The following is a 21857-nucleotide window of genomic DNA, read 5'->3' as shown; positions in this document are numbered from 1 at the left end:
TGCAATCTGACAAGGGGAGGTTCCTCTGACCATAAAACCTACAGCATCACTCTGACTCACATTTCCTTCCCCCAATCAAGGGAGAGAGGATGAATTGGCCAATGATAAGTGAGAGGGGCAGGTTTAGTTATGACCAACGCACACACCCACTTTCCAAAACACATAAAAATAGACTGCTGGGACAGGTAGAGAGATTCAATTCCATTTGCTGCGGAGCATGCTGACCGACGACTTCACATCCAGAGATCCAGACTTCAAATCCATCAATCTCCAGAACCTGTAGCAGAAATTAACTCCAGAATTTGTAGCAGAGAGGCCTGAATCCACCAGCTGAATCCTCTTCAGCAGGCCTCAAAACTAACCAAACTATTCAACAGCCGGGCGAGCTGTTTGAATTTTTGCTGAGAATTTTTGCAAGAACCTGTAGCAGTACCCAGAAAGCAGTGTTACATCCAGAATCCAGAGAGGCTGGACCAGCAGAGCAGAGCTGACCCAGATCGCTGTGAGCAGAACCGGTGCTTGATTGACCCGCCGAGCAGAGAGAACCACAGCCGGACGTGTTGACCATATCCGTGACGAGGCCTAGTTCAAATTTATATTGTGAGTACCTAGCAGAACTGTGCAGAACCAATCTCTTAGTTAAAATAATCTAATCCAAACTATTTTAACCTAAGTAGAACTGCCTCCTAGAAATCGTGTCATCTGTCATTTTTAAAGCTGCACAACTGTCACCTGTCAATTCTGCAGCTGCAAGCTGTCACCTGTCATTTTGAGTTTACTTTAAATCCGTAAAACAACCTTTATTTAATCGTCCGTATCTCTGGAACCGTTTGGGCTAGGAATGAAATTTATCTAGGCTTTCCAACGAACCTAGAACCGACTTCCTCCTCCCTATACCTTTCCCGTAATCGCAAGACACGCACTCGCGAAATTTACTGCGATTTGCGATTTGGCCCGATTTCTTCATCTGTAGAAATCAGCAGCTTTTTGCTTCTCTTTGCTAAGATTCGTTTGCAATCTGCTAATCATTCATAGAGTATTGTTAAAGTGAGCCTGAACTAATATAAGGTAGCCATCACCTACCCTGAACCTCTAGAGGGAATTAAAAGCAATTTTAGCACCTTTTCACTTCCTTGCAAACCACATTAAAGTAATTCGCCTGTGTTTAAAACTCATCCCTGTTTTCCCTAAGCTTGCTGGGAGAACTGGAACTGTGTATTGCATTATAAAGTGTGATTTGTTGGGATTCTTGAAGACTGTGCTCCCCTTCCATTTCTGGTATTGCATAGGGGGGGGAGTGAATTGTGAAAAGAAAAAGTGATCATATTACCTTTTGCTAAAATCAAGTTATTTCTGTACTGCATTTTATTCCACCTTGCGTTTCCTTGAACCATATAAAGCATTCTTTCCCACCTTGTTCTTCTGTTCCTATTCATAGTTACCTCTTGCTGATTACTGCTCATATTCAAAAGTGTAATATCCATTATCAATTTATTTATAGAAGTGTGATATATATATTGTTTAAATTTTCAAATAAACCTTTTAATTTGCAAAACAAACCTACTTCTTGGCTCAGTGGGGTCAGGGGGATACTAAGAGGGAGGTGTTATACAAGGGTTTTCATCCAGAGTACTGAACTGGATTTAAAAATACACCAATAAGGGTTTTCCTCAGCATCCCAGACTAGGCATTGACTTAGCTGTAGTGTTGATTGAATATCGCTTACATGTGGTACCTGCGGGATGTTCTTTCTTTCCAAAGTTCACTGAGTTGGAGATTCCTGGTGCTATATGTCGACTTAAATCAGCGGCCCCAGCTGATTCGGTCCCTCTGGCAGTATTGAAGGATATTTCTCCAGATTTATTAAGTGAGATAACGGCAGCCATACATGCCTTCTGTCAGATGGGCCATATTCCTCAGGAATTGAAGGTGTAGACAGTGATTCCCCTTGTCAAAAAAACGTCTTTTGATCCTGCACTCCCTTCAAATTATTGTCCTATCTCACTTCTACCAGTCTTTATGAAAGTCTTGGAGTCCTTGATTTCACCTCTTCTGTTGTCCTTTATGGCGTCATCTGGCCTTTATAACCCCACCCAATCGGGCTTTAAGCCCGAGCGAGGTACGGAAAGTGTTCTGGTGTCAATACAGGATGACATGGCGAGGCTGGTTGATGCCAGGGGGAGGGTGGCTGCCCTGATTCTACTTGATCTGTCAGTGGCTTTCGATACTGTGGACCACCCTACCTTGCTGGCTCATCTCGCCTAGGTTGGAATGTCTGGCCATGTATTGGCCTGGTTCCCCTCTTTTCTGGAAGATAGATCTCAAAGGCTCTCACTTCCCCCTTTTCTCTCTGGTTTCTGTTCTCTTGCCTGTGGTGTGCTCCAAGGCTCTGCCTTGTCTCCGATCCTTTTTAACATCTACATTTGGCCATTGGTGTGTCTCATCCTCTCCTTCGGCATCAGGTGCTACTCAAATGCCGATGACGCTCAGATCCTGATCCGGCTTGATCTTGATCAGACTAAGATGTTTTCTTGCGTGCATCAGAGCCTGTCGGCCGTGGGAGATTGGATGAACCGCAATTGGGTGAAGTTGAATGGAGACAAGACGGAAGTACTGGTGGTGGGTTCTCTCCCTGATCCTGCACTCTGGATGTCCCCTTTTTAGCCATCCTCCTTGGGCCCGCTTCACGTTCCAGTTGCCACGGTTAAGAATTTGGGAGTGTTTATTTCTTCTACTCTGGCGACGGATGCACAGATGTCTTCTGATTGTAAAGCCAGTCACTATCATCTTAAAATACTGTGAAAGGTACTCCCTTTTCTATCCTTGGAGCTTAGGCTCCCAGTGGTAGCAGCTCTGGTTGTGTGCCGGCTGGATTACTGTAATTCATTATACTTAGCCCAGCCTAAGGGCCTTGTCCAGTGGCTCCAGGGCCTCCAAAATATGGCTGCATGTGTGGAGACTGAATCTCCTTACGGGGCACATATCTCACCAGTCTTACGCTCTCTCTATTGAATACCGGTGTCCCAACACATTAAATTCAAGGCACTCTGCTTGGTCCACTGTGGGAGTGAGGAAACTCTTTGGGTTTGGGTCTGGGCTTGCTTTCTGGTGGGGAACCCCCAGGATTGAAGTCACCCAGGTACATTTTGGAGCATAGCGAGCTGTGGTTGTTCATTAGTAAGTCAGTCCAGTCAGTGTGGAAGTTGGGATTGTGTGTTGAAGGATGATGGTAAATGAGGTGGGTAAAGGCGGGGTGTGCGCAGGATGGAGGGGGGCAAGTGACAGAGGGTGCTTCAAAGGATGTGAATTGTGGATATGTAGGATTACTAAGTGTGAGTGGATCTTTACATATGATGGGAACGCCACCACCTTGTTCATGGGTGGTCTCTGTGGTGGATGACTGTGCAGTGGAAGCATGACCAGGATAATGCGTTCATGGCTTCTGTAAGGAAGAATGTGCCTGGGGAGTGTCTGCTAATGAGTTGGTTGATTTTATGTGTGTGCACAGTTGCAAAGTGGCAGTTAAGCAGAATGCATGTGTATGCAATTAGTTGTTTCATTGGTGTGCTGTGGTGGAGTTTGATTTGAATGTTGTCAGTGTTAAAAAGGGCTAACAACAAACAAGAAATGAAAAAGGAAAAAGATAATTGCAAGAACCCAAGAACAAATGGCTTTGTCTGCCATTTAAAAAAAAATTAAAAAAAATATATATATGTATATATTACTTGTTTTAATTGAAAATCCATTTTTACAAGAAAATATTATTTTAATACATATTCAAAAGAAAGAATTTCTCAACTTCAGAGAGATTTACCATAGTTAATTCTCATCAGGCTTGTTCAGTCCGAGTTTTGAGAACAATCCAACCACTGCTATCACCCAGGTGGACTTCTCTCCACTCATTAATTTAGCCCACCATTCGTCCTCACTATAAACGTGAAGGTCCTTGAATAAGTGGCCAAGGTGAGTCATTCTGATCTCTTCTGTCCCCTTGCAAGCTAGTAGGAGGTGTGTTATTGTCTCTGTAGGTTTGCATTGTTACAGAACTGACACGTGTTTGTGCAGGCTTTTTTTCTTATTGCTAGGGTCTAATTTGTATGTAACAGGTTAAGCCGAATCCTTAGAAATGGTTGTTGCACTTTTCTGTCGGGGAATTTTGGCAAATAGGGTTTGATTTACTTTCCCTATATTGTATGGTAGGTCTCTGGTAAGTTTATAAACTACTGCTTCTTCCTGGGCAGCCTCATTTGTTACCTTGGATGGGTTTGATTTCAACTCCTCTTCAGAGCTACCCAATGTTTCCAGGAGTAGTATGTTCTTTGTTTCCCATTTGGTGAGCATTCTACAGGTCCCTCCATCTATTTCGTCTTTTATGGCTTCCAAAATTAACTCTGGTGAAGGTAGAATGGCCTTTCTGTATAGCATTAGGCCATTGCGTGCAACCATCACACTCATGGACATAAATCTCAATTCCCTCCTATTAGTACCATAGGTACTGATTGTGGCAGCTTTAGTACGCTCTGCCAAAACCTGCCCTCTATTTTTTGCCATAGACCTTCCGGGATGTTGAGCATGGATTCAACTCTGAATATTAAGCACGTAATGACTTTTACCTTGTAGAAATCCAGGATTGGTGTCAGCGAAAAGCGGCCTTACTTCCTGTCAATTGCTTTTCATTGAGCTATCGATGATCTTAATTTTGCCTGAAGGTGCTCTTGCATTGGGATTTCCGAGGGGCTGTTGCTCAGGATAATAACCAGGTATCGAAAGCGCTTTACCTTTTCCAGAGATGCTCTTTTAGGATTCTGTACGGCCATGAACGCATAGTTTAGCCATAGAGTTCCTCAAGGTAATATAATCCTTGTGTGAGGAGAACCAAAACACACCAGAAGATATTATCCAGAAGATGGAGACTAGTAGACGTCTGGGACTGCACCGGGATGGTTCGATAGATGCACTGACGATGTTGGGTACCTGTAGGATAAGTTTACAGATATCACTACATGATCATAGTGCAAATCCCCTGAACTGGAGCAACAGGACACAAACACTAACCTGTGCTAAAACGTGGGTGGGGAGGATCACAGATACAAACACCTTGGAACACAAGTTGGACTTACCCTACAATAGATAACCAGGTAGATAAGTTATACTACAAGACCAAGAAACCAGAAAAACACAACTCTATCCAAAAGAACAGGAAAAGGCTTACCACTGTGGTAGTACCAGATGAAGCAGTCTCTGGTCCACTCGAGGGGAAACTAGCCGCAACAGCACTAGGTCGCCTTAGCCTGAGGTGGCAAGTCTTTAGTCCATAGGTCACCAGGCATGACGGCACAAGGACCCCTTAGTCGGGAGATGGATCATTGATGGACCAGAAGGTGCAGTGGAGGAAGACTTGTGATCTTCAGTGGAAAAGGCAGAATCCCTTGATGTGAGATCCAGGTGAGTTGTAACAGAATCCGATGAAAGATGAGACTGAAACAGATGGCAGTGCAAGGAAAAAAATGATAGTTGAAGTCCGTAGGGACCGGAATTTCAGCATGCTCTGTGGTTTTAACAGAGTGACGACAAATGTAACATCAGTGAACCGTGAAACGAAAGCCAGTCCGGGAACTTGAGGCCAGGCAAAGCAGACGAGGGAACGGCAAGGACTATCTGTGAAACATGAATCGAGGAATCTTTCCAAGCAGACCTGGAGGAGGCAGGCAGATAGTCCAGGTCGCAAAAGCAGAGGTTCAGTAAAGAGCGGGGAACTTCTGAGCAGACAAGGAGGAAGACAAAACAAGTCAGTGTAACAAACCGTAGTCGAGGATACCAAAGATACGTAGCGCAATGTCAAGAAACAATGGTCAGCTCAAATCAGAAGCACCGTAGCAGTGTTCTGCGATTTCTTAAGAATCTGCCGTCACGTGATCATCCTTGACGCTTGATGTGACTGGACCATGGAGGATGCTGTCCCAGTCTCCATGGCAACTGGAAACATTCCGTGCTGTGAGGCAGAAACGCTGAGCAAGGGGTACGGACCGATGTTGGGACCTGAAACACGGTTTGGCACAAATTCTACGTGGTTTCTGGCTGCCAGAAGGAAGACCATGTGGAGTCAGCTTGGGAATGCCAGAGCATTTCCTAACAGTTCCCCTCCCCAAAGTGAGCCCCATCCTCCTGGAGTACCAGAACTAGGAAACCAATTTGCGAGCGTGCACACTGAAAACAGGTTCCCAAGTCCTGTCCTCAGGGCCGTACCACTTCCAATCAATCAAATACTGGCATTAGCCTCTAGATACCCTAGTATCCAGGACCTGCTGGATCTCGTACGCACTAGATCCCTGAACCACTACAGGGAATGGACAAGCAGATAATCGTGTAGAAACAGGGCTTAACCAATGAGACATGAAACACTGGGTGGCTCTTCCACCATTCCCTTAGCCGCAAACATATCACCACAAGGTTAAGTACCTCTGTCACCGGATAAGGACCAACAACACGAGGCAAGAGGGCCTTGCAGCCAGGTATTTTCAGGTGTTTGGTAGTCAACCAGCCCTGAGAACCCACCTGGTAACTGGGCAATGGAGAACAGTGTTGGTCCGATGCTGTTTTTGCTGTGGACTGAGCGTTTAATAAGTGCTGTCTAACGTCATCCCGCAACTTGACTAGATCACACACACAGCATGCCGCTGCAGGCACGGTGGGTGGTGAGACCGGTGATAAGGGAAGGGAGCGCGGGTGAAAACCATACAAAGCGAAGAAGGAAGAGGACCCAGTGGATGTATGCAAAGAATTGTTATAGGCAAACTCAGTCATCCCTAACGACAAAAGCCAGGTGTCATGGTATTGTAATGTGAGGCAACAAAGGTATTGTTCCATAGTGGAGTTGAGACGCTCGGTCTGACCATCTGTCTGCGGGTGGTAAGCAGAAGAATATCTGTCATCAATCCCTAGTGCAGACGTGATAGCCCTCCAGAATTTGGAGGTAAATTGAGACCCCCTGTCAGAGACTATAATGGTGGGCAAAAGAATGAAAAATGTTCTGCAAGAAAAGATACGCCAAAATGGGAGCAGAAGGCAGACCTCTACAGTGTACAATGTGAGCCATCTTTGTGAAATAGTCGTTGACTATCCATAACATGTCATAACCCCTTACAGGCGGTAAATCAACAACAGAGTCCATTGAGACCATGGTCCAGGGCAAATAAGGGATCGGAAGTGGCTGGAGAAGACCCACAGGTTTGGAGCGAGCGCCTTTCGCCTGGGCACAAATAGCGCAGGAAGAGATATACAGATGTACGGCCTTGTACATAGCAGGCCACCAATACCATCTCATGAGTAGATCAAGAGTTTTTATTAGTCCTGGATGTGCTGCCACTCGAGAATTATGACACCAGTTGAGTGCCTTCATGCGGGACTGTTCGTCAGGTAGGTACACCTGACCCTGAACATAAGGGAGACTGTGGACAAGATCCATGTTGACGTCAGTAATCTCTGCAGGATCCGAGCGAACCCACTGCTGTAGTCTAGACTTCATAGAGGGCTGAAGAACACAACCACAGGCCACCTGGTTAGGAAGCACAAATGTACTCTCGGGTGCAGACCATGAATCAGCGGTATGAAGCCGAGAGAGCGCATCAGCATTAGTGCTTTGAGCCTGGGTGGTACGTGATAACAAAATGGTAGGTCGAAAAGAATTCATGCCACTGTGCATGTCTAGCCGTATTGTACTTCACAGAAAGTAAAGCCACCAGATTTCAATGGGCAGTAAACACTTTTACAGAATAAATGGTGTTGCCAGACCAGGAATGCGTCACGGACCGCCAGGATCGCTTTCTCTGTGACAGAGTAGTTCCTTTTGTATGGGGTAATTTTGCGTGAATGAAAGGCTACCGGATGGAGAATCCCAGAATCATGACATGCCTGAGATAATATGGCACCTACAGCCTCATCAGATGTGCCTGCTTCCACCACAAACTGTAGTGCAGTATCGGGGTGCTGCAAAACTGGGGCGGTCGTGAATGCCTTCTTCAGTGATTCAAAAGCTGCTTGGGCCGCTGTGTTCCAGGAAAAACGCAACTTGCTGCTAGTCAAAGCAGTCAACGGGGCCACTAGAGTAGAGAACGAGTGTATGAAACGCCTCTAGAAGTTCAAAAACTCCAGGAATTACTGTAAAGATCTCAAATCCGTTGGAACTGGCCAGGTCAAGACAGCCTTCACCTTAACATCGCTCATACGGATTCCCTGGTTAGTAATGATATAACCCAGGAATTCCACCAAGGAGACGTGAAAATCACACTTCTCTAATATGGCATAGAGGCGATGATCCTGTAATCTTTGCAGAACCAATGACACATGTTGGATGTGAGTGTCGAGAGTCAGTGAGTATATAAGGATGTCGTCCAAATAAATCACCAAGTAGACATCCAAAATGTCCTTGAATATGTCATTGATGAAATGTTGAAAAGTGGCTGGTGCATTACAAAGGCCAAACGGCATTACACAGTACTCGTAAAGGCCATACCATGTCTTAAAAGCCATCTTCCATTCGTCGCCCTCATGAATTCTGACAAGGTTATTAGTGCTCCGTAGGTCAACACCTCCGATGAGCCCAATTGGTCAAGGAGAACAGAGATAAGGGGAATAGGTTATTGGTTCCTAATCGTGATCACGCTCAATTCCCGGTAATCAATACAAGGCCTCAGGTCGCCTTCTTTTTTTGGCACAAAGAACATAGGCGAGGCAGCGGGTGAACGTGAGGGCCAGATGAAACTGGATTTGAGGGACTTATCAATATGCTCTTTCAAAAGAACATCCTTCTTTACGGTCAATGAATAGACCCTACCGGCTGGTATCTTAGCCCCAGGAATGAGGTCAATTGGGCAATCGTAGGATCTGTGTGGCGGAAACACCTCAGCTCCTTTTGGATCAAACACGTCCCGATACCTAGCGTAAGCATCCAGTAAGGAGACCTGAGTAACGTCCCCAATAGTGTAAGCCGCTGTCAGTAACAGGCGACACGGGTTCGTGGAAGCAAGAACAGAGGACATGCATGACTCCTCACAGTAGGCAGAGGAAAAAAACACTTCACCAGTTCGCCAGTCAATGCAAGGGTTGTGTAGAGTCAACAATGGCAAGCTTAAAATGACTCGGAAATGAGGTGCAGCAATAACATCAAATGAGATGGTTTCAAATGCCCGGTGCTGGTTCTCATGGTTAACACAATGGTTTGTTCAGTAACTAAGCCAGACAGGAGCATGGTACCATCAACTGCATTGACCAGTTCAGGTTTGGGTTTAGGAACTAAAGAAATGCCCATAGTACGAGCGTACTGAGTATCTATATAGTTCCCTGTGGCACCGGAATCAATAGCAGCCCTAAGCATCAAAGAGGAGGCAGCCGGAGCTTTCAGTTGGGTCAGAATCGTGAATACCATTGGAACAACAGGGTCCTTGGTTTTCAAGGTCAGCAATTGGACCCATTCTATTGCCGGGCTTTTGAGTTTCCCTGCTTCTTTGGTTTACGAGGGCAAAGACGTAAGAAATAATCCCAGAGACTTCCCTAAGCATTGCTTCTGAATCTTTTTTGATAGAGTGCGAGTATGTACTGGCGTAGCCATGATTTATAGTTTGTCTCAGCTTCCTTTGCCTCTTTTTTCTGCCATTAGCTCTGGATGCCAGGCGAATGGACTCTCCAATGAAAGGGCATACATTCCTAAAGTAATCTGGAAATACTTCTGCGGGAGATGGAAACAGGAAACAGAAAGCCAGTCCTCTTTTGACAGTAGAAGCATAAGCTAAATCACTTTATTTTTTTAGAATCTCAAATGTTACCCTGAAAAGCCATTGGCCTGCAAGCATAAATGATAACCTGATGAGCCAATCAACACACATGAATTACAGCTTTTCTCCTTTTTGAAAAATAAATACAGGAAGGAAACTGGGCGGCGAGGGGATTCTGGTCTGTATCTATGTATAAAATATATATTTTTTTTTAAATCATACCGGAAGCCCTAATTATAATCATCCAAAGGTTTCTAAATCGAAGAAGAATTCTATTCCCCGATAAAACATTTTGATCTAGGCTTAAATGTCAATTTACCTCCTTTCCTAGCAGAGTCCAACTAAGCCCACCAAGAATGAACAGATATCAAATGCAAGGATTTTCAGTTGGAACTAATCGTTTTAATAGTGGTTGAAATCAGGACGGTGAAAAACCTTTCTTTTTTGTAGTAAATATCAATTAAAAGGCATGATTTAAAAATAATCTGAGGTAATGTGGGTTGTAAGGTTATAGGAAATATGTTTAATTATCTTATCCCTACAACCAAATCACATAACAAAACAGTAATAGATTACATGCAATATTGAATCACTTTGAGCTTAACTGAGCCAAGAGTTAGTTGATGGAGAATGTTGTGCTTTGTGTAATGTATAAAGGGTCTGTATAACTTGCGTAAGAATAAATATATTGATTTTAGGCAACAAAAAAGGAAAAACATGAAATAGATTTGCTTTTCAGATCTCACCCGTTTTATTACAATTTTCAGCCTTTTGAGTAAATTTAGTTCTCACCACTTATTGTATACTGAGACGGGTCCTACATATGTACCATCTCTGAAAATGTTTTTAAAAATTTAGATTATATGCTGGCCAAAATTGGAATATGATGTGAGCATGCACCAACTTCCACACCTGTCAACACTACCTACGATATGAACGTTATACAGCCAGTGAGCTTGGACTCTCTGAACTGGACAGGAGTGTGCCCCTACCTTCATGCAAACAGCATGTAGGCAAGTAGGGCTGTGTCAGGCAGGTGTCCAATAGAACACAAGAGTGGCTAAGGAGAGAATGAAGGAAAAATCAATAATATGGCAATCAATAGTCCTCCCACACACTCGGGCTCCCTGCATGTTCTGGCATTTTGTGATGGGATGGCCTTGCTTGACAGGCAGGCAGGCACTGGCATACAGAGAGATGGGCACGGCTGAAGGCAGCAGGAGTGATTGTTCACGAGACCAAGCACTGTTAGGCAGTATTCACAGTATCATGGCAGGCTGATGAGATACTAATGACGGTGGAAGGTCATGGGGCATGAGTAGGCTTTTGTGGATGGCCGCTAGAACATGTGGGCTGCACATGATAACAGCTTGGTATTGTGAGATCAACTTACTCAGGGCTAACTCCATGGACTACCACAACCTTTGGAGCCATGGATCTGCAGGATCCTTACACTCTAGATTAATAAGTACTCCTAAGGGACCCTGTTGCCTCCACCATGGAGGAGGAGGGGGCTGTGGCCAAAAGCAGTGCCACACTTAGAAAAACGTTATCTGAATCGTCCTTCGCTGCATTCAAGGACGATATTAAATCTGTCCATTTGATGAGATGGGGTCTCTAGAGGCAAAATTATGCAAATGAAGGATATTATTAACAATGTATCTGTCAAACTAACAAAGGGAGGATAGGGGACTCGACCCCCTCTCCCGAACCACAGAAGCTGAATAGATCGACCCTCCCACCGTGGTTGGCATGGGCGCCTGATAATGAGTAACACAGAAAGCCACGTGGCACCCAATGGGGGAAAGATGGATTTAGGGAAAGGGGGTGGAATGACAAAGGAGAGGAGGGGAAAACATAACAAGCAGGTACATAACAATAACTTCTGTGTAGGTCAATACTCCTATACCTGTAACCTAAATCATGAACACCTAACCTGACCTCCTAAACCTGAGATAAACCTCCTGCATACAATTCCAATATACAGAAGTGTACCTAGCATAACATACCCTTATTAATGGTCATATAAGACACCATTTTCCATACAAAGAACATGGAGTGAAATACTCTGACATGACACAATACTGAAGCAAACGGTGGAATATTGCACTTGGTACACAGAAGTTTGCAAACAAGTGTAATGGCACAAACAAAAGTGAAAGCCCTTGCGTGAAGATACAAAACTCATGGCCCCCCCCAGGGCACAGTGAAGCGACAAACAATAGCAACACATATACACAAAACATGTGCCCTCTTCCTGTGGGCCACCATGTAATGATTCCCTAAAACAAATGAACTAGAGAGGATTCTCTCCTAGCAAATCCATCATAGCCAGGGGTAATTTTTGTCAGTTCTTAGCTTAATGGTGTGTTTCTTATCATGCTCCCAGCAATGTTTGTGCCAAATGTAACTAGCCAAAAGAACACATGCTTTATAAGCAATACCAATGGATTAGTGCACTTAACTGACAGTCCGGATGCCTCACGAGGCCTCCCGGCCCTGAAGTCTGATGCCCAACACGAAAAGAAGGGCCGTTCACCGCCGCTGCCCTTCCTGCTTCAGCTGCTGCTCATCACCGTCGCGGCCCGGGGAGCAGCTCAACAGTTCTTCGGCGTCCCGGAACTGCCTAATCTCTTCACGTTCTCCGCTGCCGCCACCCGTGCTGATAATCTGTAATTACCTGCACTGAGGCATGGGCGGCGGCGGCCTTTAAGCAGTTCCTCATCATGACCAACTGGAGTGCTGCGCAAAATCCTCCGAACGACACACTCCCAAAGCATGCTGGGAAATGTAGTCTTTTGCCTATTTAACTTTTTTTTGGTTACAGGAAACGACGTCCCTTACCCCAAACCTTATCCCTGACAGTATCAGATCTTTTCATTGGGGGTGGGCAGAATTTAAACCTGCTAATGACATTGGCAACGGGTAGGGGGACTGAGGGACTGAGGGACTGATGGATTGATGGATTTCACCTAGAGCATGGGCTGTAAAATTTCAACAGTATGTCAGCAAGAATAATGAATGTAATCAGTAAATTGTGAGAAGTATTAGGGAGTTCTTAAGTATTATCAAACAATTATGGGGCTTTATCCCCACCGATCACTTGGGACATGCCGTGCTAAAACCGGATCTCAGGGTAAATGTTAGTGAGTTCTTGGTCACAGCAAGGAGGGTACAGGGGCTTGCGGAGGTTGAATTTTACGGCATCCTAGAATTTAGAAGGGTCACAATTAGAATGTATCCACAAAAGGAAAGGGCTAGAATCAGGTTATGGGAAACCGGCAAGTAATAGGACCAGTTACACTAATTGCTTAAAAATTACAAAGAGTGTTCCCTCTCCAATAAACTACCCAGTGATCTTTTGAAGAGGTCAATAAGTGGTCACCCCCAATTAACTAGTGTCCTTGGCATTGGGCCATGTGTATAAACAATTAGAAAGGTAAATGGAATGATTGAGGCAGGATTAGGGGGGAGTCAACCCGTTCATTGCCAAAATGTCATTCTGTCGGTCTCTTACATAAGCTTGTTCTTTCTGTCAAACCTGGGGGAGAGTGATGCGTTTGGAGTGCATCTTGATTTAAAGTCAATGGGCCGCAATACAAGTTTGCTGGTCCGGTAACAATGGTGCCGTAAGCTACTGGCACCGTTGTTACCGGATTGGAAAACTGCGAGTTCTGAGAGCGGGTTGCTTGTCAGCCCACCAGGTCTGACCTGGCGGGCTGACAGGCACCCACTCGCAGACCTTCACGGATGCACCGGCACCATTCATGAATGCTGCCGGTGCATCCGTCCTCCCCATTCCCATTGAGTCCAATTGGACTCGAATGGGAATGGGGAGTAATCATTTCTGGTGCCCGGCAATGGGGATTTACTGGGATCACCAGGGCTGTAATGCCCCGGTGAGTCCCCATTTCCGGGTGCCGGAAAAAAATGACTCCGGCGGCAGCTGTGACATTTTGCCAATTTCACAGTGGGAAGAGACTGGTGCTATGTCCCTACATCTCATATCTGTTCTTGCTTCTTCAACAGTGCTGTTGGTCATGTATGTGTGTTTGTAGCAATAAACATTCATCCCATGTTAATGAAGTCATCACTAATGGCGTAATAGAGTGTTTAAATAATGCCCACGATTGGTAGCAAACTGCGGACCTAGTGTGAAACACATGTCCCAATAGTTTATATATGGAAGTATGGAGAATATACTGTTCAAATATTTTGGTCATCAAACCTGCCTTATGTTTTTTCTTATGCTCTTGGATACCAAAAGCTTCTAAGTAAAAAAAATGTAATTCTGCTATTCCTGCTACATATCGCCTCTGTCAAATTATATTTCATCAATGGTGCACACTTACTCTCCTATTGTACCACCTATTAGGGTGCCGTTCCCCAATACATGGCACTCATCATTGTTAAATCAGTAAATAACTAATGCACCTCACTACTGCCAAGAATTAGTCTGCTTAATACATGTGATGCCTGCAATAGTGAACATGTTGAAATTAACAATATGCACCTTCTTTTATTTCAATAGGTGATTGATGCCCCAGAAATGCAACACAAGTGATTGTTAAATTGCCTGGACTAATGCATTGAAGGCTTCAATGATGGAACATGCAATTACCTAACATCTTAGGATGATACCATCTGGGGACCAGTTGTCTTTTCAGAGTATTCAGGAAGTGGGAATGAGAAGGCTATTGAATACATAAACGTTTACGTCCATTCAACACCCCTGTGGCAACATCCAGCAACATAGCGCTACAAAACATATCTCAAATTCTAAATTACTGAAAGCAACTTTGTTTGATGTACAGTACAAAAGGCCTTTTTGTTTTGTCTTTTAGTCCTGATAGAACGCTATTTTATATACATTGTGAATGTAAGGGTCATTTGTTGATAGGAATTGTCACTAGAAATTACCTGCACGTGAGAAAGCTCATCTGAATTCTGAATTTGGAAATGTTTCAGTGAAAAGGGTCCTCTTAATAAGCCTCTGACAAAATATGCTGGCAAGAAACCTTACCACTACAAAGGATGTGGGAAAAGTTGCCATCTCCAGAACATACGTATTTCCCACACAAAAGCATAGTTGAAAAACCTCATCAGTGTACTGAATGTAGGATGGGTTTTGTTCGGAAGGGACAGCTTATTGTGCACCAGAGAACACATACAGGTGAGAAACCTCATAAGTGCAGTGAATGTGGGAAAGGATTCAGTCAGAAGGGTGGTCTTAATGATCATCAATTAACACACTCGGGTGCGAAACTTTACAATTGCATCGAATGTGGGAAAGGGTTTGTTCAGAAGGGACAACTTATTAAACACCAGAGAACACATACCAGTGAGAAAGCTCATGATTGCACTGAATGTGGGAAAGTGTTTGTCCAGAAGGGACAGCTTAATGGCCACCAGAGAACACATACAGGGGGGGGGGAAACTGCACAAGTGCAATGACTGTGGGAAAAGCTTTGCTCGGAAGCAGCAGTTTATTCACAACCAGAGAACACATACAGGCGAGAAACCGTATGCGTGTACTGAATGTGGGAAAAGTTTTGTTGATAAGGGACAGCTTAGTCGGCATCAGAAAACACATACATGCGAGAAACCTCATAAGTGTGCTGAATGTGGCAAAGGGTTTGTTCAGAAGGGGCAACTTATTTGCCACCAGAGAATGCATACAGGTGTGAAACCTTATCAGTGCACGGAATGTGGGAAAAGCTTCCATCAGAAAGCAGGCATTCTTTACCATCAGTCAACACATTCAGGTGAGAAACCTTACAAGTGCACTGAATGTGGGAAAAGCTTCATTTTGAAGGGAGAACTTATTTGCCACCAGAGAACACATACAGGTGAGAAACCATACCAGTGCAGTGAATGTGGGAAAAGCTTCAGTGGGAAGGGACATCTTATTAATCAGCTGCGAACACATACAGGCGAGAAACCACATGAGTGCACTGAATGCAGGAAAGGATTTGTTCAGAAGGGAGAGCTTATTCAACACAAGAGAACACATACAGGCGAGAAACCGTATCAGTGCAGTGAATGTGGGAAAAGATTCAGTCAGAAGGGTTGTCTTATTAATCACCTGCGAACACATACAGGTGAGAAACCTTATACATGTGCTGAATGTGGAAAAAGCTTCAGTGTGTACAGTAGCCTTGTGAGGCACCAGACAACACACACATGAGGAACCCTTTCAATGTACTGAATGTGGGAAATACTTCAGTATGCAGGATGTACTTATCTGTCATCAGAAAGAACATGCAGGTGTGGAAATCTCTTCTGCTACTGAAGCAACTGCAGAGAGGAGAAAGTGCTTCTTCAATGGGACTTTGTTTGGCATGGATATTGACTAAATCTCTGAAGACCAGGCTTCCACATCGATTTCCACTTGTCCTTGACACGCAAATAGTGACAAATTACCACTGGCTAAATCACTGTTTTGTGAAACCCTTCCCTTTCGTAAATAAAGAAGGATGTGTAAATGGAATAGACGTATTCATAGAATTCGAGGCAATGAAACACATGCAAATTTGCAAATGAAATGGGACCTTTCTGGTTGAAATGAAATTGTTGTAGGCGTAATGATGATTATAGCCAGTCTCGCTGAATTTCAAGAAGGAATAGTGATCAGAAATGTTTACCAAACAAAATTGATCCTGGATGCCAAAGTAAACCTTCATAAACTGAATGAAATGCTGATTGAAAGAAGATTGGGCTTCTGCCAATATGTCACTGTGTGTGAACATTAAAAATACATTGTTAGTAATACCTCCATTTGTATGTTAAACATATTTCTTTTTCTGGTTTCTCTTTGTGTGTGACTGCTTTCGGGAACAGTGGCGCATCAGTTGTTTTAATTAGTGAGATGACTTTCTTCATTATTTTTATGTTTGAATTAATGCCATTGCCAACTTTTTAAACTTTTGCATTGTCATGATTGTATTTCTCTGATTTTCTTTTTTCTTTTCTTGGGGTTACCTAATTCTGACTTCAACAGTATTTGTAAATTCACAGGATCCTATTTTATTTCATTAATTCAGACAAAAATGCTGGGTGCAATGGGCTGCTCTGGCTCAGAATGATCGCCATCCTTAGTTGTCAGAAGATGATTGCGTGGGGAATGAAATATCCAAAAAGACACTGGAGAACGAAAACAGGCTGTGACACCCCTTGCCCTCCTGCAAAAGTACACCACTCCTTGAAGGAATGACAGAAAGTCTAATAGGTGAGATGGAAGTGACTGGAGAAAATGACAGATATGATAGAACACACCAGAGCAGGGAACAAAGACTAATTCTCAGTGCTTTAAGTGGGCTGGGGCCACCGGCAGGCACCAAAAAGTGGGGATGAGCCGGGCCCCGATCCCACCACACCATGGCAGTACACAATATCCCACCACCGCCGCAACGGGAGAGGCGTCCTTTTCGAATCAGGCAAGCTGACGCTTCAGTCAGTCACTGTAACTTCCTCTTGGGGTCACAAGAGGAAGTTACTGTCCTCTTGTTGCCCGGCACCCTCCGCAGGTCACCATGGCATCTTTGACCCTTGGCGAACCTGTGCTAATTTCTATGTTTATAAAAGATGGCTTGTAAAGTACACAGTTCAAGCCATCTTTTATAAAGCTTTGCCGACGGACAAAGACGCCTCCGACTTTGTCCGGGATCAAAGCATTATGAAAGATGGATTGAATTGTGTACTTTTCAAGCCATCTTTTACAAAGATAGAAATGTTTAAAAAAGATGGCTTGAAAAGTATGCAAACCATAAGGTATGCACACAAATCTTATATATTTGTGTGTGTGTACCTTTCTATGGTTTGTATACTGTTCAAGCCATATTGAAGTACTCTCTCTCACTCTCCCCTCTGACCCGACTCACTCTGCAGGGCACACTCTGGATGTTCTGATTGCTTAAGACCTTCCCCTTTCGATCCCAGCTCACCCTCCCTACCCCTCAGGCCAAGCCAACGCCAGCATTGCCACCTACCTTCTCGGTTATCCGACCCATGAAGCATGTGTCAGTTAGAGCTTTCAACGCCACTTTCTCACCCTCTCACCCTCTTACCCCATTTGCCATTTCACACCCTGACACAACCCTTTCCATGCTCCACTCTGCTATATCTGATACTCTTGATATTTGTGCCCCTATCATGATGATCCGCTTGAAGCCCAAAGCCAAGTGCATCTTTTGGTACGACTCAGACCTCGTCACCCTTAAACGCAAGTGCCGGGTGGCTGAGAGGAAATGGCGTGCTTCTGGTACATCCTCTGACAAACTGGCCTGCCGCCTGCTCCAAAGGTGATACCTACTCTCTATCCGCACCAAGAAGAGAACCCACATTCAAGATTGCGTCTCTGCGGCATCTAACAACTCGGCCAAACTCTTTAAAATCTGCAAGGAGCTGGCCAATCTAGCTGCAGTCTCTACATCTCCTGTCCCCTCCCAAACCCTCTGCACAGCCCTGGCTTCTCACTTCATCTCTAAAACTCAGGACATCCTGTCCTCTCTTTCTTCCTCTCCCCCTCAACTCCCTGCTCTTCCTCTGGCCCTACTTCAGCCACCTTTCCTCGCCATGGTTTGGTTTCTAGTCCGATCTATGAAAGTCTTGTCAAAACAGGTTCACCCCTTTTCCTCCAAAACCATCAAGGACCACATTGACACCCTGGCTCTTGCTCTGGCTGACTTATGTAACCACTCCTTTGCCACTTTAGTATTCCCGTCCCCCTGAAGCACTCCCTTGTGCACCCTCTTCTTAAGAAAACCTCTGCCGACCCTTCCTGCCCGGCTAACTATCGCCCAATCTCCATCACTCCTCTACTGGTCAAACTTCTGGAAAAGCTGGCCATCTCCCAGCTCAATCTTCACACTGAATCTGTTGGTTAGCTCCATGATCATCAGCCTGGCTTCAGAGCTGCCAGAAGCACAGAAACTGCTCTCCTGCACAACTGTGAAGACCTGCACTCCAACCATGATTCCAACACCCCCTGTGTCCTCCTCTTACTTGATCTCTCTTCTGCCTTTGACATTGTCAGCCATGCCATCCTGCTCAACCGAATCCATGATAACCTGGGTATCATCGATCAGGCCCTGGCTTGGCTGAATTCTTTCCTCTCCCCTCGACCCTCCCAGGTCCAAATTGGGTCCTTCCTCTCCTCTATCTCTACCTGTGGTGTTCCCCAGGGGTCTAACCTCTCTCCCTGGCTGTTCATCCAATACCTGGCACTTCTTGCCCACCGCATTGCCGCTCTCTGCCCCAACTTTCAGTGCTATGCGGATGACACTCAACTAATTTTCAGGCTCCCTTCGGTCACCTCTTCTCCTTCTCTCATCTCTGACTGGCTCTCTGCCATACAGGAGTGGTGTGCCGCCAATGATCTCAACCTTAATGCCAGTAAGACAGAGATTCTACTCATTAGCACACCTGCTCCCTCCTTTCCTGTCACTCTCTGGCCAGTCTCTCTTGGCCCTCTCCCTGCTCCCACCTGTGAGTCTAAAAACATCGGGGTCATCTTCGACTCCACACTTTCCTTCTCTCCTCACATCTCTGACGTCTCTAAGACTCTGGACTACTGAAACAGACTCTTTCTAAATCTGCTTGCCTCTACTCTCCGCCCTCTGCAACTCATCCAAAACAGGACTGCAAGACTTGTCGTTGGCATGAAGCCCAGGGATCTTATCTCTCCAGGACTGAAATCTCTGCACTTGCCACCAGCTGGCCGCACTTTTTATTTATTGTGTTAATTTATTTCACTGTTATCCTATGTACTGCACTGCCCCCTTCCCATACCCCCTGCACTTGTTCCCTTCCCCCCTCCCCTGCACTTGCAAGATCTCAATGTCACCTGGCCATGTAAGATCGTTTCTGTATTCCCTCTGCGCCCCCTTGCCTCGTCGCTCCTTGGCACACTTGTGTATAGGTGCGTTATAAATGCCATATCATATCATACACAAACCATAGTAAGGCATGCAAACAAATATATATGTATGTAAGCATTTATATATTCATGTGTGTACCATACTATGGTTTGTGTACTTTTCAGGCCCCCCTCATCCCACAAGCCACATCACCAAATAAGAGCTCCCTCTCGATTTCTTACCCCACTTAAAGCCCTGCTAATACTGGCATATTCTACCATTGTTACCTGCAATTTGATTGGCTACGGGGAAGGAAGAAGCTGATGTTTATATCAAATCAAACTTAACCCAACTCTAATCGCGACAGCACTGCCCACTAACCTATCCAGATGAAAAGGGAGGCCCAATAGAAACTCCAATGTAGGTATCAAAAAATATAAATTGTATTACATTTTATAGATTAGTAGGAGTGAATGTATTATTAACACAATGGGCCTCATTAGGACCCTGGCGGTAGCCATGCCGGTAAAAATGGCACGGCTGCTGCCAGGGTTGTTTTTTTTACCAGCACCCGGCAATGGGGACTCACCGGGGAATTACAGCCCGGGCGGTCCCTGTAATTCCCCATTGCCGGGTGCCAGTAAAAATGTCTCCCCATTCCCATTTGCGTCCCATTGGACTCAATGGGAATGGGGAGGACGGATGCACCGGCACTATTCATGAATGGTGCCGGTGCATCCCTCAAGGTCTGTGTGCGGGTGCCGTTCTGCCCGCCAGTTCAGACCTATCGGGCTGAAAGGCACCCGCTCGCAGAACTCGTAGTTTGCCGGTCCGTTAACAACGGTGCTGGTAGCTTACTGGGACTGTTGTTACTGGACCGGCAAACTTGTAATGAGGCTGAGTGTCTTATTTCTGAGTCTCTTATAACCTAATCATTAGCTAACTTCATTTACGCCAAAATATATTTTAGTTTATCATGAGATTTAGGGAGTGACTGATTCACCAAATGATATCCTTGCCCAGTCCTGGTCAATCCATTCATTCTTAGTCTATTGAGAACCTTTACAATGTTAACCTGTTTTACATAATGGAACAGCCAGTAAAATAAGATATGCTTGATAGTATCAAGTTGGTATTAGCACATAAACCTAAGGGATTTTCATTATAGTAGTTAAGAATGTCACCTTAGTCTGACCAAATCCTCATTTTAGTTTGTTGGTTCTATAGTCCTGGATGAGCACATATTTAGTATTGCATACCCTTCCATTGACCACAAGACAAAATAATTTGAGGCAAGGTTGTATTGGTTGTATGTGAGATTTTGTGCGGAAAGATCACACCAAAACGTTTTTATGTAGAGCTAGTGAACAAATCCATGTATTCATCTGTAGCAAGCATTTCCACATCCCATATTGGGATAATTGTCACCCATATTTGAACTTGATGTTGTGACGTTTGTTTGCCTATTTACATATTGCTCTAACAGGAGTATATTATGTGATTATGTCTCCTACCTGATCATTGGAGCCATTTAGGGCAGGACCATGGGGTAGTCGGGTGCCACAACCTGTTTCAGGAGGCAGGTCTATGTGGTGTCGGGGGAAGGATCCCCACCCACAACACCGAGTTCAGGGAGAAATGGCTTGTCCCCGGGTGGCAGATGCTACGCCCTGTCACAGTACCTTCCACTTTGAAAGAAATAGCAACCAAATACAGAACTGTGCACTAGGAAACATTTATGCTAATTCACGACAAGAATTTTCAAAACTCTTGGCACTACCATCTGCAGCAATCAGGCTGTCTCATGGAACTTCTCCTGCATGTCACTGGTCCGCACCTTTAATGTCAGTGAAATGTACCTCCAAGAGCAAGTAAGTGATTACAACCCTTCCCCCACCCTCCACCCCATCATTCCTCAACTAACTCTTCACTTCTACAATCTTGCATCCTTACACCTACCACACTCCTACAGACGACCTTCTAGGATTCGTGCATTTAACATATTGAGACCCTATCCATCCTCTATCGACAACCATGCTGTTAACTTTTGTACTCCACAATCCGGAGATGCCCATATGGCTAACCTGGCCAGTCTATACCAATAGCATACAACTTAAGGTAAAGGATACTTCCGAGCTGCAGCCATCAACACCAAAGCTTTCAGGATCTGCCTTCCCGCTATCCAACAAATACACCCTGCACTCCTTTCTATCCAACCAATACACTCTGC

At 44.8% G+C, this 21857-nt stretch overlaps 1 pseudogene; it reads left to right on the top strand.

Annotated features, from left to right (window-relative positions):
* LOC138515409 (zinc finger protein 850-like) overlaps positions 1-16547 on the top strand; it is a 131293-nt pseudogene extending 114746 nt beyond the window's left edge.
* The last annotated feature ends 5310 nt before the right edge of the window (positions 16548-21857 follow it).

This window comes from Ambystoma mexicanum, chromosome 6q (genome assembly GCF_040938575.1).
Source record: "Ambystoma mexicanum isolate Mex_15411 chromosome 6q, UKY_AmexF1_1, whole genome shotgun sequence".
Taxonomy (NCBI): domain Eukaryota; kingdom Metazoa; phylum Chordata; class Amphibia; order Caudata; family Ambystomatidae; genus Ambystoma; species Ambystoma mexicanum.
Note: the sequence above shows the minus strand (reverse complement) of the source record. Positions and strands in the feature narration are given on the sequence as shown.